Below are 17540 nucleotides of genomic sequence, written 5' to 3' on the forward strand. Positions count from 1 at the left end.
AAACAAAAAATTAACAAACTATAGTGTGGCATCAGCCTTAACTATAGTACCATGAGATCGTCCTTTGTGGATTTTACCAAAAACAACTACTCTTAACAATGGTATCGGCCTTCACAATTTCAACAACTGAAAATTAATATCTATGTAGGATTACCCTTCGTGAAATTTACCTACTCACATCACGGAATTACCCTTCGTGGGATTTACCGTTAACAACTTCTTCTATCCTTCGTGGAATTTACCTATTCATATCACAGAATTACCCTTCGTGGGATTTACCGTTAACAACTTCTTCAAACTTCTTCGTATAACCGGACTTACAGTAGATACATGCTAACAATTGAGTTGGTTAGACTCTACATTATAGGCTGTGATAAGAAAACATACTACACAAACTCCTCAATAAGCACTTGAACAATCTTCTTAGACATTACACTTCTCATTTTGGCACAAACCATAATTTGAACAACCATAAAATTGTACATGCCAGAATGCAAGAATTCACACCCATTTCTCCATATATATCAAGAGTTGCAGAAAAATCAAACCCAATAAACTTTCAGAATATCAGTGAAGCAGATAGACAAGAAATAGGCACCATACAAATTGCACAATTATTGGTTTTGAAAAATCCAGCAAATTAAATGCAAACACTAATCTTGAAGCAATGACCAATCTTGAACCCAAATGTTGCGGAAGAGTGCAGAAAAGACTCACAAGAAAGATGGCTTCAAGCACTTAATACTCAACATATCAACTGAATGACATCATGGCCCACAACAATAAACTAATTGATTTACATAATACTGAAAGAATCATAGTAAGAAATTCAGAAGAAGTGACTAAAGAACTTAACCTTCACATGAAAATTATGAGCTGGGCATTTCGTCAAACACTTGGACTACACAAAAGTCTAAACTTTCTTCCACGCCAGAGAGCAGAGCACAGATCAAATTCACAGACAATATCAAGGGCACTGAAGAGAACGCACCATAAACTGATGAACAGATTCACGTTCTCAAGAAGATGGCTGGGTCGAAACAGCCTTTGCCGGTCGCTCCCGACAAGGAATCGAGAGTCACTTCCAAGAAGTCGCATTTGGAAAATGGGGATTTGATGAAGAATTGCGGGCAGGTATTATCCAAGCTGATGTAGTTGTTGTTTGGATTAAAAGTTAACTTTGGGCTCAAGAAAGGAGCTGGCCCAAAAGGAGGCCCGAAAGGGAAGATAGCCGAAGCCCAGAAGGCAGAAAGGGCCTTTTCTGACTTGGTGCAGCTCATGAAGACCACTTGCTTACCTACCCAAAGGCCAAGTGGTATAGACTGATCAGCTACACAGCCCATAAAGTACTTTTTGATGGCAGTACATGTAAAAGAGCCGATGAGTCATCACCCTCAAACCGCATTCGGGCAAGGCTGCTGCTACAAGAAGCCAAGCCAAGTTGTCTATATAAGAAGAAGGAGAAACCAGGAATAAGGACACTCAATCAAACAAACAAATGCAAGCACAAACTCTGCTCAAAGCCAGATTTGCCTTCAAAACAAAGTTGTAGTCAGCCTTCATCCATTTCGGGACAAGCCTTCATCCCCCTCGAGATAACCCTCTCTTCAACCCTTTGTAATAGCTCTGCTACCTTGTTCAACCTTGTTGTAGTATCGATTCATCTTTTGTAATCTCTCTCTCTCTATCCCTTTAAGCTTTCAGACCTTTGACAAAACTACAAAGATAGGAACCTGCAAGACGAGCAACCTTACCCGATAAGGTTTAACCTTGCCCGACCTTCTTTGCTTTGTTTTTGTCTTTTCAATATGTTGTATACTTCCAGTTATATGCAAGTTATTTCTAGCAATATGACTATTAAAAGGCTTTCTCAGTACTTGAATCAGATTTGAATATATCGTCAGTGTTCAAACCAGATCCAAGTCCTAAGCCCTCGGGCATGTAAATCTGATCAGTTAAAAGTCCTTGGCCTCAAGGCATAAAAAAGAACCTTATGTGGACTTAACCCATCCACGACGGTCCTTGATAAACGAGAAGTCCGAAGTTACTTGGGGCGCAAGTAATCAACCTACCCTCTAGTTTTCTTTCTATTATATCATGATTGCCATAGAACGCTTGAACATGGAATGGATTCTAATGGAAAGCCTCAAGGCCTACACCTAAGGCCCCACAAAAGCATCTATTTGGATTCATTCCGTTCTGCGATCTAAAGAGTCGAAGTATAAGAATGAACTCTGATGGGAAGCCTCAAGGCCTACACCTAAGGCCCCACGAAGGCACCTATTTGGGTTCATTCTACTTCTTGGACTCTGGTAATCAGAAGTATAATAGTTAGAAAACTCCGGCAATCACGAGAACAAATATGATGTGTTCGAGCACCGGTTTAGTTATTGATGGGAAGCCTCAAGGCCTACACCTAAGGCCCCATAAAGGCACCTGTTATAACTAACACGGTTTCTTGGATACATACATATATGCAACTAAAACGCGACATCCATTTTACATCTGCCATGCTAAGGATGGCAGTGGCACGCCTGAGCACCTAAATGTTAACCTTGATTGTGAGCCTCAAGGCCTACACCTAAGGCCCCACAAAGGCACCTCTCAAAGTTAATGCTGTCCTTCTCTTTCAGCCTTGCCCGACGAGCCTTGTCCGAAGAGTCTTGCCCGACGAGACTTGCCCGACAACGCCCGATAGTGAAGCAGAAGCCCGACAGCAGCCCTCAACCGGCGCCAACCTCCAGGGGAGCTGTGTGCTCGTCGGCCAGGAAACATCCCCAACGGAAATTCCTGACGCGAACAGTTGTGTTGGGCCTTCACGATTACTACGACACCATCAAGAAACCGATGGATCTCGACACCGTCAAAACCTATCTCACCAAAGGTCTCTATTTAACCCCTTATGATTTTGCAACTGATGTGAGATTGACTTTCGAGAATGCCATGCGGTACAAGAATGAGATCCCAACAAATGGAATACAAAAAGATCACAAAAAATTGCTTGACATTCCATCTTTTTTTGAGATGAAGAACTTGATGAAAATCTGAAAACAGAAAAATTCAAGAACTGAAAATCAACCTAGAAGTTACAGGATGATCACAGAAGTGAACTTGACGGAATTTCTGAAGAAAATCTGAATAGAAAATAAAACTAGAAAATGATGAAATCTAATGAAAACCGGAACCCCACTAGAATCCATGGCGTGAGCCTGGTGGCTCTAATACCATGTTAACTACATTGAAATGTTTGGGAATTGAAGAGAAAAATCAAGAAGAACGATGAATAGAAGCATGAACACAGAAATCTTAGAGAGAGTTTAGAAAGAAAAATATGATTTGTATTTGACTGAAAGAATGAAGATTACACACTTTGTTTTTATACTAGTAAGCCTAGCAACTCTAACCAAATACTAACAAACTTGCTAACTATATTTCTAACTGTATTGCTGACTTGTACCCTTAATATTTCGAACTATACATCGTTTATCTCACCCAAAAGAAATAAAAGACGCTAATTATTAACCTATGCAGATCATCTTGAAACTTTGGGGTCAACCAAATTCCAGTAAAGTATCATACTGTTATTACCTTTCTATCTTTTAATTCTTTTTTCGAGAAAGAGTTCCTATCCACATCTAGCAGCATTATTTTCATTCAAAATCCACAAAGGATAGAGTCTAAAGATTTTATCTATGGGAATACCATATGTTTTAGCAGTAACTAGATGCTAAACATAAATATATAGAAATTAAATTAGGGCTGGAATCATGAACATCCAATTCAAAACATGAACAAATTTCACAAACCCTAATCTAGAATTCGAACCCTAAATTAAATTTCAAACCCTAAATTAATTCCAAAATTTACCTGATTTGGGGGAGAATCGGTGCACAATGCACTGGATGAAGAAGACTCTCAGACTTTGAGTGTTTGATAAAGAGAATCATGTGAGAGAGAATTGCGAGAGAGAGAGAGAGAGAGAGAGAGAGCAGTGGTTGTGGCTCTGTGTGGTGAAGGAAGGCTCCACAGTGAGGGATGAGAAGTCGAGAGAGAGATAGAGAGATTAGTGAGGTTAGTCGAGAGAGAGGTGAGTCACTTGTAAGATGCGGGTGTGGCCGGATTCGAAGACGGCGAGGAGGTGAGTCACTTGAGAGATCAAGAGAAATAGGCGACGAGGGTAAGGTGAGGTCGAGAGAGAGATAGAGTGACTAAGTGAGGGTTTTATTTGGATTCAACAGTTGCGATTAAATTTCAACCAAATCCGATTGCTGTTACAATTCTAAATATATATTTAAAATTAAATAATATAAATACATTTTTTATTTCGGTTCGGTTCGGTTTGGGATTACTGAACGAATGAAAATGTGAGACCGATTCCCTTACCAAAATTTCAGGATCGGTTCGGGATTTTCGGTTTGGGATTTTTTCAGTTCGGTTTTGGGATTTTTTTTCGGTTCGGTTTGGAATTTTTGGTATTTTTTTCCGCCCCTATTATCTACATTAAAAAAAATAGGTGGGCTTAGCTTCCAATAAGCTAGTAATAATATGGTTCAAATTCACTTTCAGTTTTTTATGTTTGAGTTCAATCTCAAAAGCAACTAAATTAACCTTCCATCTTTACTTACAAAACTCCACACACATCTTGTCATCAGTTACAAAGGGATTTGAATAGATTATAATTATATTGCTTCGTCCATTATAACTATATGATAGTAATATTTATACACTTATTTTTACCTTCTATACACTTCTATTAATTTTGGTTATTGATCTTTTTCAATTCATTTGATCCAATAACCAAAAATTAAAAAGAATGTATAAAAATGGTGTGTGAATAGCACTACACTAATTATTACTTTAGTCTAAAGAAAGCATTGCAATTGGCACTGTTCCTTACTGTTCATGGCTACAGTCAATTGTTTGCCACTTGATTTCACCTTATTTACAAGGAACCCATCAGATTTGGGCTGGGTTGGAAGGGTAATTATTAGAACTTAGAAGGGTAAATTTGTCCGTAGGGTTCACTGCCTTCGACTTCTTCTTGCTCTCTCTTCATTTCCCTCAACCTGTAGCCCCAGCGCCGCTCACCCCAATTCTTCTTCATCTTTTCTAAAACCTAGCCGTCCCTCCATCTCTCTCAACCCTAAACCATCTTCCCCTTCTCCGTAAAACCCAGAGGCCGAGAGGCCTGAGTCCACATCATAACTCGCCACTCCGGCGAGCCTCAACTCCATCAAACAACCACTAGCTCCCTGGACTCCCCTTTCTTTTCTCTGTAAACACCGAGGCGCACCAACGCCTCCATTTTCCGGCAAAACATGATTACAGCACCACCACCACTCGCTCCATCTCACAGAACCACTATCACTCACTCTGTTCTGCTCAGGAGACACAGGCGAGGCCTTTCACTGTGCACTGGCTCCTGCCACTGTTCGTCGACTTCTCCTACGAGACTCACCTCTCCTGACCTCGGTAAGCCACCCTTACACTCCTCCCTTATATTTTCAATTTGGGACTCGAATTCAAGCTTACATGTCTTTTAGTTTTTCATGCTTCTTTCATCCAATCATCATAGCCCTTTCCTCTCTGTCCCTTTATAAACAATTTCCAATTGGTTTTTAGAGAGAGAAAGTGGCAGCAGCAGCAGCAGTGGGAAGGAATAAGGACTATTCTTGTCTCTGTGATCGTCTCTGCCCTTCGAAGCTCTAGGGTTTGGCTTTGGCTCTGTTAGTTGTTGAGGTAGTTATTAATCCGTACTTTGATTGTAATTTTTTTTTTCAGTATTCAGTAAGTTTGATCAAATGCGTTTCTTTGGACTTGCATAAGTTGTGTATAAAATTGCTTTAATCATCTATTGGGTTCCTTTTGTATTATTGAGTTTTGGGTTTTGCTAGAAATTGTATAAAATTTGACCAAATTGCATAAATTATTGAGCTTTTGTTTGGTATTTTTATGGCTACTATGCTAATTAGTTCATACCCAAAAAGGAGCAGAGAATTAACTGTTCTAATCAGTAATTCCCCACTCTGAGAACTTGAGACCTTGGCTTGGACTGATATGCATTTCCAATGTTTTAGATTACATTGATCTGTATTATTTTAAAGTATATATAAAGATTAGTTTTTAGGTGTAAGCACTAAATATTGGATATATGGTATTTTCAGGTTCTTTGACATCCAATTGCATATAATCTCAATTTTCTCATGCAATTTTTGTATGAGCTTCGGAATCGTTGAAAAATTTGTCTAAATAATTAATTGATTGAAATGGCTGTTAGTAATGAATGAGGTGTTTACTGTTTTTTGGTGTGTACAGAGCGAAAGATATGTTGTTAACAAGGGCAAAAACAAGATGCAGTTTGCTGCATATAGAAAACAGAGGTTAGTTTGATTCCAACTCCTTTTCTTAGTTTATTTGAATCAGAAATTGGTAAGTTCAAGTCCAATTTGATGATTTCTGGCAGATTCTTTAATCAGTGATTTTCTTAACCCTGATTACACGTATGAATCCTATTTGATAATGAAATAACATAGTTATTTTAGTTATAGTAAGGATTAAAAGCTTTCTTTTATCTGTCCAATTTTTCCAAACTTAATAAATTAGGTTAGTTTTTAATACCTTTTTTATACTGCTCAATAAAAAATTTGTTAATCATTTTATTACATATAAAATAAATTTTTTCCTTTTTACATTGCATTTTAAATCTTTGCAAATAACTTGATTCAATATTGTCATATGGTATACATATTTCTATGCTAATGAGCGTATCCAATTTAGTTTAGTTGAATCAAATGTTGATAAACTTGAGTCCAATTCGGTCATTGGCTGCCAAACTCTAAGATCACTAATTTTGGCAATCCTAATGACACACATCAATCCCAATTAACAATGAAATCACATGCTTGTCATACTTATAGTAAAAACTAAGAGTTCTTTCATCTCTCCAGTTGTCCAAAGTTAACAAATTAAATTAGTTTTCTACACCTTTTTCATGCTGATTGGCTAAGAATGTGTGTATCATTTTCATACATGCCAAATAAGATTTCTGCTTTTTGTAATCCATTTCTAATCTTTATAAATTAATTGATTTAGTATTGTTATATAGTATATAAATTGGCATGTTAAGTGTATCAGTCTGTTGTTTTAACAGTTTTATTTTTTAATAAATCACTTTCCTTTCTGTTATATCTTTGCATTTTAAATTGAAGTTATTTACTAGAGTAATTATGTTTGTTTGATTGTAGGGATCCTATTGAAAAGCAATGAAGAAGAATTGAATTATTCTATTGCAGAGCTCAAGATAAACTACGCTTCTTTACCAGAAACATTTACGAAATAAGAGTTGGATAAGATGGTAAGTAAGTGGGTTTGGTATTCAATGTGGCTGTGTTTAGTTAATTTCTGTAGAGTATTAAATGCTTGAATACAAAGACTTTTGGCCTTCTTTGATGTCATAATTTTTGTTCCATCTTCTTTCGAATTTCTGTGCAAATATTTTTGAAGCCCAAGTGATTCAGATTTCAAATTTATGTGTACATTGATAAGTGTGGGTGTAGACACCCAATATGATTCTTACATGGTGTTGCTATGTGGATTTTGATGGAATTATATTGGGGATTGTCCAAATTTTGGTTTAGCTGCAGATGAAGCAAGATCAAAAGGTTATAAATTAGAGGTATAATTTAATTTTTATATTTGATGCATCGTTGGATTAATGAATACAGTAGGAACATTGACTTGGAGTATGTGCTTTCGTTCATTTTTTAGAATGGAAAACTGAATTTTGTGTTTTTATGAGTGTGTATATACTCAGTACTTATTTTAATTACAGTGGAAGTGATTGAAAATTATCGAGAATTAGTAAAGTTTACACACCGAAAGAAATAGATCGAAAATAGCATTATTTAGTAGTAAGGAAAATTAGGGTTTCAATTAAAGGATGGCAGGAGGAGGAGGAGGAAGACCTTTGGGGCAAACACCAACTTGGGCAGTTGTCGATATTTGTTTTCATTTGGTTTTGGTTTTGATCCACATCAAATATGTCATTCATTTAATTGGAAAGGTTTCCTTTCACACGTAATTGGGTTAATTTCATCTTATCAAGTCACTTTCGGGTTTATTATGAATGCGAAATGAATTATTTTGATTAAATTTGAATTGCAATCCTTGCAGTGGTTGACAAAGAGAAACAAAAGAGCTCTCTATGAAGCTCTTGAGAATATGCTATTAGGTTTAACGCACAGTTTTTAAACCTCTTAAACCCTGTTCGTTTTAGTGTTTTGCTTCATTATTTAACATTCATTTGGATTTGTGATTGATATCAACTTGGTCACGTTTTCATACTTGCAAAGCATCTTTAGAGTAATGCCTTTAAACTGTGTCAATTTTTCAATGAAAAACCTTGAGAACCTTATTCAGTATTTGGCGATTAGATGAAACATCAACATAATTTCCCTCGCTTTGACCGATTCTCTGTGATTAAAGTCTGGAAAAATACAGTGAAAAAGGTGCAGTTTTTTTATGGGATTGACAATTTTCGGCTTAGTTTTGGCTAAAAAAGAATTAGCGTGTTACTTATTAAGTTGAGTTAACAAATTTGCAGGGTGCAACAGAGCACATAGGACAAGTTTTCAAACGAGTTAAGATCCAGCTGAAAAGAGCATACAAGATAGATAACTGGTATGCTGCTTTGTCTTTGTGTTGGATTTTTATGTTTAGGTTCTGCTGCTCAGTAGACTTTATAGTGTTCTAAATCTGTTTTGTAAATGTGCTAAAAGATTGGACATGTTATTGAATATTAGCCATGTAGTTTGAATTGGATATGTGATTGAATGTTAGGTATTTAGTTTGAATTGATTTGGATATGTGGTTTATTGAATTGGAATTTGGATATGTGCTAATTTGAATTGGATATGTTGAATTAGAGATGTGCTACTTTGAATTGGATAGGTTGAATTGGAGTGTGCTATATTGATATATGATGAACTGATGGTTACAGAACACACACGCACACACTCACCAGTCATCACATACTCTGGGGATGCATAACCATAGGTTCCCACAACTCGCGTCGAAACATGAGTTTTATCACCCTTCGCAAGTTCGAAATCCGAAAGCTTGCCATTGTAATCCTAAAATAACTCATTCATTTAACACATGAAAATTATGCATTTTCATAATTAAAGTTTTAAATTGTTATCATTCTGTTCAAATGCACCATTTCCGTTTTGTTTCCCTTCTCTCATCTTGCAAACACTCCTGTGTCTATTTCCTTTTAATTTCGGTTAATGCAGGTTTTGAAATTTGTGATGATCATTTTCATATTTCTATAAATTTTGAGAGAAAAAAGCATGTGAAAAAGACACCTAAAAGCAGCTAAGTAAACAGTTTAATCAAGAAGCAATTCAGAAGTAGAACCAAATAAGCCACCGTCCAACTTTTGCACACCCTCCGGCGTAATTAATATCAGAAACCGTCTCCTGAATTCAAGTTTTCCTAGAGCTTCTAATTGTGTGTGCCCATAGTGTCTTTCTTGGTCTACAACCAAGGACTGATTAGTGAGAGCAATATCAGAAACCGTCTCCTGAATTCAAGTTTTCCTAAAGCTTCTAATTGTGTGTGCCCATAGTGTCTTTCTTGGTCTACAACCAAGGACTGATTAGTGAGAGCAATATCAGAAACCGTCTCCTGAATTCAAGTTTGCCTAGAGCTTCTAATTGTGTGTGCCCATCGTGTAAGTCTACAACCAAGGACTAATTAGTGAGAGCTTCAAAAATAGATAGTTATCATAAACAAACAATTGATCACAATGATAATTTGGGTTTATAGTGCTTCTAAATGCTGTTTTAATTGAGTTTTCTGTGTTTGGTCGATTTGTTGTTGCGGATGGGTGATACGTTTTTTTTCTTTCAGTTAAGAAACGATGCCTTTCAGAATTTGTAATTTTTTGTTGGGGTTTTTTCAAGCTGATGTGTTAAAGGTATATGATGTGTTTTTTTCTTTTCGCTTTATTCTTGCTGATTTGGGATGGTTTTTACATTGTATTTTTGTTATGAGTTTGTTGTCCCATTTTTGTAATGGACTTGGAATGAAATGGGATTAGAGGGTGATAAAAATTTCTAGCTAGCTAGGGAAAGGTCAGAGTGTTCAGATTTTGCAGGTGGGATATTAGGGTGAGGGATATTAGGCCGTGCCTTTGGAAGGTCTCACTGCTTTTAAAGTTGAATGGTGCTAACTGAATATAATGCGTTCATTCTTCAGTGTGCGTGAGCGTATGTGTATGCAGTATATGTGAGTGCATGCAGTGTCACTTGGGCCGTTGGCTTTTTGAGGTATGTTCATTTATAGAGATTTTGTAACTGTATTGTTGAATTTTTAATGTATTCTTGGATTTTAAAGGGGCACCATATTTATGGGTTGTTGTACGATTCTAGGGAGATAAAGAGGGGATTGAGAGGTCATGCTAAGGAGAGTATATTACTTGAGAACTTTTTTGGAAACCATCTCTTTCTAATCAAAGACATTCAGTTTCGTCCCACTCATTGTACAATGTGTTTATATGCCAGCTCACTTGAATGTATATAAAAAAAATTGTTTGCTCATAATTGTGTTGAATTTATTCAACTTAAATGTGTTTTTTTCATCCGATTACACCTGAAACAACATGTTCCCGCAACAACGCGCGGGCATATTTTCTCGTATTAGCTATTAAAGCCATATTGTGCATTAGATGCATATGGACCACCATATTGACCGCCAAAGCATTTGTAGTTAACCGGCCAACATGGGTATTGTGACCCCTATTGGTTGTCCATATAGAGCGTCTCACCGATTGTGTCAAAAATGTTTTTCTTTTTTGGCTGGACCAGACGACCTATAAGGATTTTCGGTCCTCCTTTAGATTAGACGTGTGCGTGCGTCACCAAGCGACCTAGATTGGCCTACGTAAAAAAGATGTGAGTAATTTGTGTTTGTTCCTTTTCTCGGCCTAGGTTTTCTCTACCTTGAAGGCAAGGCGTTCAACGAACAACCAACTTTATGTAATGGATGGGTAGAAGGGAATATGGAATTAGAAAAGGAATAGAGAATAGACTTGAAAGAGAGTAAATTAAATGGAGAACGAGTACGTAGAAGATGAAGGTACTTTGAACTTAAATAAAAATTGAAACTACAAAAGAGCAAGGAAAGTGCGTAAAATAAATAATTGAAAAGCAGAGTGCTTGAATTAAATTGCTTAGAGTAAAGAAATTGAAATACAATGCGTTAATAAAAAATCTGAAGATATTAGGCTTTGGAGTTTGGATGAATGCAAGCTTGTTACTCCAGAAAATATTAGTTGAATGCATTGCATGCGGGTTTATCGGGGAATTATGAAACTATGATTTCATGTATTTAATTATCTTAGGAAAGCAAGCAATTTCCTCTCTTGCCAAATTTGAAGGAGGTCAACGTAAGCATTCCGGAATGCGCTTCACGTCCTTTTGGTTTTATGCAACACTGGAAAACACCCTTGTAGCTGAAGATCTTGAATTCCTACATGTACCAATCTCACATAGTTTCCTGTTAGACCTGGCAATGGCCTGTCATTGTCGTTGTGCTTCTTATTTTGCAGTATTTAAAACCCACATAAAAAAAAAAAAAAAAGATAAAAAAAAAAAAAAGAGAAATTGTTGGGGTTAATATTTAAACTTTGGGCTTTCAGGAAGGGAAGCCCAAAAAGAGCTCAAGAAGGAGATTTTGCCCGAGGTCCATGACCTAAGCCCAGATTATCCATTTCAATATCTATGGGCACTCCCCCATTAAATGCAAAGGCTAGTTGCTTACAAGAAGTGACAATTGATGGAAATCGACCTACTCTTAGCCCAAAAGCATTTTCTGAATGGCAGAGCATGTAACTTATTGATGAGTCTCTACCCTTCAGTTGCTTTTGGGCAAGAACAAAGTTGCAAGCAATCGGTTTAATTCTCCTATCACTTATAAAAGGAGGAAGAGGGCCCAGAGACAAAGACATTCAACCAATCAAACAAACATATATACAACTTGTCTATCAGTCAAGCAAACACTCAAAAAGCTGCACTTCGTCAAGATTTTGCACCCCTTTTAGCCTTAGATTTCCCGTAGAAATACATCTTTTGTCTATGTAAAAGCTCTATGACTTTCTCCAAACACTGTAGTATCGATTCTCTTGTGTAAACTTGTTTACCATCCATCCCTCCTTAAATTCCCAAATTGTTGTAGTTGCAAAGAAAAGAAACTGCAAGAGGTTCAACCTTGCCCGACTCTCTTTGTCTTATCTTTCAGTTAATAGATCTGGTGTTATAATGTATTCCTCAGTATATATTCAAGTCATTTCTAGTCTTTTGATGATCCAATGTTTCACTGACTCTCAGATCTAGTTTACTTTGTGGTTTTACTATCTTAAAAGTGAATTAAGTTAATGAATTGATCAGATCTGGACCTCCACCCTTTTACCATACAAGATAAATAAAAGTCATTAATCTCAAGGCATAGAAAAGAACTTAATGTGGACTTAACCCATCCACGAAAATCTTTTGATAATAAGAAGTCAGAATAACTTGGGGGGCAAGTAATCGGCTTAAATACACTTATTCTACATCTGCCATACAGAGATGGCAGTGGCACGCCTATACACTTAAGTTAGTTTTGATTGCGAGCCTCATGGCCTATACCTAAGGCCTGACAAAGGCACATTTCAGAACTAACTCGATCCTCTTCTTGTAGCCCAACGAACAAGCGAGAGCCCGACAGCCAACCAAAGTGCCAACTCCAGGGGGAGCTGTGTGCTCGAGCCAGGAACGCCCACCAGCGATATTTCTGCCCGAACATAGTTTTGGCACGCCCGATGAGACACAAATCTTGTATGCCAAGAAGACGAAAGAAAGAACAAACCTTCAGGTGGGGAGCAAAACAGAAACCACCCCACTACACACCAAAACCTAGCATGGCAAATCTCCTAGAAGACTTGTAAGGACCTGTCTTGATGGAAAGCCCGACTCTTGCTGAGAAATCAGAGGGGAAAGTCACAAATGAAGACCTACAGGCTACCATGATGGCTGTCTTGAGAAGCATGGAGAGAAACTCTCGGGAGACGAGGGAAGACATAAGCAGACTCTATTCCTTAACAGGAAATTTGCAGAGAATGCTAGATCTGGAATACCCTACCCCAGAAAATGATCATGCTAGAGAGATGACAAGCGAAGCCAGTCCTATGGACGAGCCAGTTATTCCTCTGTTTCCTGTACTTGAGGAAAAGAGGGATAAGGGGAACAAGAAAGAATCCAAAGTGAGTCATCCAGTGTTGGAAGAAATTCTGGAAGCAGAGTTGCCCGGTCCCCTATTTCCACTAAACAATAGGGGGCAGATCGAGCAAGAGAGAACAAAATATCGGATACCCCAGTTGATCGGGGAATCCAGTGGAAAAGGGGAACCTGCCAAGGCAGACAAGCCTCCTCCTTATATGCCACCGCCAATGACTGATAAATGAGGAAAGTCCAAGTGGAGGAAGCCCGAGGCAAGAAAGGAGATTAACTTGGGCGATGATCGTAGCCCGAAATGGGAACTATGTCCTCATACTCTGCCTAATAATACAACCAATCAACAACTTAGAAAAGAGTTGGCTGAATTAAGAAGGATGGTAGTAAGGAATGCCTAACCATAAGTTCGCCCACTGTTTAGAATCGTTTATCAAAAGCCCTACCTGGAGTTCATTGATGAGCAAAATCCCCTTCCTCTTAACTTTAAGATGCCCGCATTCCCAACGTTCAGCAGAGAAGACAACAATGTGTCATCCAGGGATCACATCTTCAAGTTCTCCAACCATTGTGTGGGGTTTGAAGATAACCCCAACTATAAGATAAGGTTATTTGGGAATTCACTGGTGGGCTTAGCATCTCAATGGTACTCTATGTTACCTCCATATTTCATCGCCAACTAGGGGCAAATGGAGATGGCTTTCCACGAGCAGTTTTACAGGATGGAGTCAGAAATGACCATTAACGATCTAGTCGAAGTTAAACAATATGAGCATGAATCTACAGAAGACTTCATTATGAGGTTTAGAAGGATGACGATGAGATGCCAGTTTCCTATAAACCATGTCCAACTCATAGCTATTGCTCAGAACGCCTTAAGACTACCCCTGAGAAAGAAATTTTATGATGTGAAGTTTAATGAGTTGCAAGAGTTGGTAATCGTTGCCACCAAGTATGAGAAGTTGTTGCTTGAAGAACAACAATTGAAGCACTCCTCTAAAACACCACCTTTCTACAAAAATAAAGCTGCCATTCACCAAGTGGAATTTGAGGAAGGGCTAGAAGAAAATAATGGTCATGGGAGAGAAGCAATAGACATGTGTGCAGTAGAGATGACCACTCTCTTTAAACCCTTGATGGTAAAGGGATTGGTCCAACCGGTCAAAGATCAAAAGGTGGTGATGAATGATGGAGGATTTGTCCCCATGAAACCCCTAAAGTACCAGAGTTATTCCTTTGACTTAACCAAAGCTACAGAAATATATGAGGAGCTGGTGCGGGCAAGAGTGATTGTGCTCGACAGCACTAAAAAAACTGCCTAAACCCGAGGAGTTAAGAGGGAAAAACTATTGTAAGCTGCACTACACTTTTAACCACTCCATGCCAATTGTGTCCAGTTTAGAGACTGGATACAAGATCTCATAGTTAAAGGGAAATTGCTATTAGAGAAACCTCAGGCCAACATGATGATTGACACGGATCATTTCCCAGAGGCCCCAATCACCATGATCAACTTAACATGGGCCAAGAAAGAGAAAGGAAAAGTCACTTGGGAGGTAAAGGTAGAATAGCTTACAGAGGGAGCTCTCTAAATGCCCGACAAGTCCAAAGCAGCCATAATAAAGGGGTTAATGCTTGTACAGTCAATACCATTGAAGGTACAAGATAAAAGTATCCTTAGCAAAAACCATAATCAATTAGAAGTTGATCAAAGAATAGAAAGAAGGAAAAAGACTTCTACTATTAAAAGTTCAGAAAGTGGGATTCTAATTGATGAAGATTTCATTTCATATGGGGATTACAGAAATCTTAGTCTAACAACTTTACATCTTCGTCTAGAGAAACTATTCTAGGGAAATAAATTTGCATAACGGCAAAAATTCGCCCTGTCTCTCCTAAGTACATGTTGTTATTCACAAGTTGATTCTCAAAATCCTCAACCTCTTGAGAAACTTTCTCCTTCTCCTCTACTTTCTGGGAAAGTTGATTGGTGAGGGTCATTTTTTCGGCTTTAAGTAATGACAGTTGCTCCTCCAAGTTCTGAATCTCAGAATCAACCACTGTAATCCTTTCTTCCATTGCTGATCTTTCTTCTACCAATTGCCGAAGTACGGCTGTACTCTTCACATGCTTTTCTTGAAAGCACTTCACTCTATTGGACGCTCGCTCCGCCTTATGATGCTGATCCCTTAGTGCCCGCAAATTTTTGAAGAAACTCAGCAAAGACTTGTACTGAGCCGGGGGCAACAACTAAGCTTGGTGAAGCTCTAAAAGGGCATTCTCTGCATCATAAAGGACCTTGAGGCTGAAAGAAGCTATGAAGTCCTTTTTTTATCCAATCCTTGAAGATTTTACGAGCATGCTGAAAAGAAGGAAGCTCAGAAGATGTTGGAGGAGATTGTAATTTACTTTTGATTTGACCGAACTTCTTCACTAGATCGGGCAAGAATGTTGTTGATGAAGCCGGGGGCACGTCTCTAACACTTTCAGTTGTAACAGCATGGGCAACTTCAGAAGAAAGAGTGAGAAGGTTCTCAGGAGCAGGAGCAGAAATGAGAGTAGTTACTGCAGTAGTCTTGGCTCGCTGCTCAGGCCCCGGGATAGAGGCCCTTGTGACCTCGAAAATAGAAGAATGACGTAGAAGATCTCCTTTACGGACCAAGCGCAGATGAGATTTGCCTGAAACCTCTCCGGGACCCTATTGCAACCAAAACAAATATGATAAGAGGGAAGTGTCTGAGCCAGAAATAAGCAAAGTACAAAAAGTCAATATACCTGAGTTAAACCCAGAGCTTTGGACATGGGTGGAGAGGGAGTAATTTCTTATGATTGTTGTGTAAGATTGTCTTTACTTACTGTCGAAGGAGAGATGGTGCCCGAACCTTCAACAGAAACCTGCAAAAAGTAGAGGAATGAGTGAAAATCAGTGACTAACTTGTAAATAAAGGAAAAGCAGGAAGTTTAAGTAAAGGTATACCTGTGGAAGGACATGAAGTTAAGAAACAGGCACTTCAGGAACCTCGGGTGCATTAGTAAGGGATGCCTGAGAATTCTATGGACTGGTCACCTTAGACACCACGGGAATCTCAGGGACTATTGGCTCTCCAAAAGTAAAAGTTGGTGCGTGTTGAAATGCCTGTACCAAGGCAGGCTAGAAGTAATAAAAGACAGTAAGTACAAAAAAAGAATTTTGAGCATAAAAATATTAAGAGTAGGTACTTACTGAGTCACTGTCGTCCTCCACATAGTGCATCATCTGCCCAGTTGAACGATCAAATTGAGAAATTGGAGCCACCTCCAAGGGGATGGATTTTGCTCAAAAAAAAAAAAGCTTGCCTTAATCGAGCTGAAGGAGAGGAAACTTCGGGCAGAGAGATATTCTCTACCCAAATCTTTTGATATAGATAATTAGGTGAAGAGTTATCAAAAAGGAAGAAATGAGGGAATTCTCAAAAATGGGCAGGCTATACCTCTAACTCTTTAAAGGCTGCATCCTGATGATCTTTGGCACTTCGCTACCTTTCCATACTCGATGGCTCGTCCTTTGAAACCAAATGAGGTTTTTTTTGGTGCCGGAGGTCCTGATTACAAGAAAAACCAAACTATTGGCTTTCAAGCGTGAAATATAAATGGGAGATTGAGGCAAAAATATACTTACTAGGGGCTTTCTAGTTTTGCCTACCCATGACAACAGTAGAGGTCTTTGAAGCAGAGGCAGCTTTTGAAGACTTGAAGGACTGAGCTTTTGTACTTTTCCTGGTTGGGGTTGCCCGCTTGGGTTTAGGCTGTTTATCAAGCTCGAAATCAGAAGTTTCTACCACAACTACCCGTGTTCGCTTAGGTGCTCAAGTGCTTGCTTCGGGCTCTCCCTCAGCCTCTAAGTCTCCAAATAGCTCAGAGATATCCCCACCTCCTCCAATTTATCTCCTTTTAGCCTCAGCTGCAGCTTCCTGAAGAATCAATGCATCGACAGATTCTTTTTCTGACCAACGTCTGTCGTTTACATAGTCCTTTGGGTTGCAGGAAAAGAAAAGAATAAAGAGTTAAACAGTCATTAATTCATAAGTTTCTTATAAAGAATGGATTAGGAAAATAGGAAGTACCTATCAGAAGAAGCTGGTTCTTTTGAGAAACCATTTCTTTCCTGTTTTAAGCTTGCCCGAGCTAGGAAAAGATCTGAGAGAAAGTTGGATGAAAAGACGGCCATGAGCTTCCCGCAGATCTCCTCCATACTTCTTGATCCATTTAGCCTTCCACCAAGTAGAGAAA

The 17540-nt window shown here is 38.4% G+C and overlaps 1 long non-coding RNA gene across 2 annotated transcripts; it reads left to right on the forward strand.

The window, feature by feature from the left end:
* The first annotated feature begins 4854 nt into the window (after nt 1–4854).
* Nucleotides 4855–10501, forward strand: LOC126584857 (uncharacterized). 2 transcript variants are annotated; one of them, XR_007610136.1, is made up of 6 exons: nt 4855–5472; nt 5623–5739; nt 6316–6380; nt 7245–7354; nt 8603–8679; nt 10261–10501. It is a non-coding gene; the product is annotated as an uncharacterized LOC126584857 (long non-coding RNA). The 2 variants fall into 2 exon arrangements; XR_007610137.1 differs by lacking the exon at nt 10261–10501 and adding an exon at nt 9913–10203.
* The last annotated feature ends 7039 nt before the right edge of the window (nt 10502–17540 follow it).

The sequence above is a fragment of the Malus sylvestris genome, chromosome 10 (assembly GCF_916048215.2).
Source record: "Malus sylvestris chromosome 10, drMalSylv7.2, whole genome shotgun sequence".
Taxonomy (NCBI): Eukaryota; Viridiplantae; Streptophyta; class Magnoliopsida; order Rosales; family Rosaceae; genus Malus; species Malus sylvestris.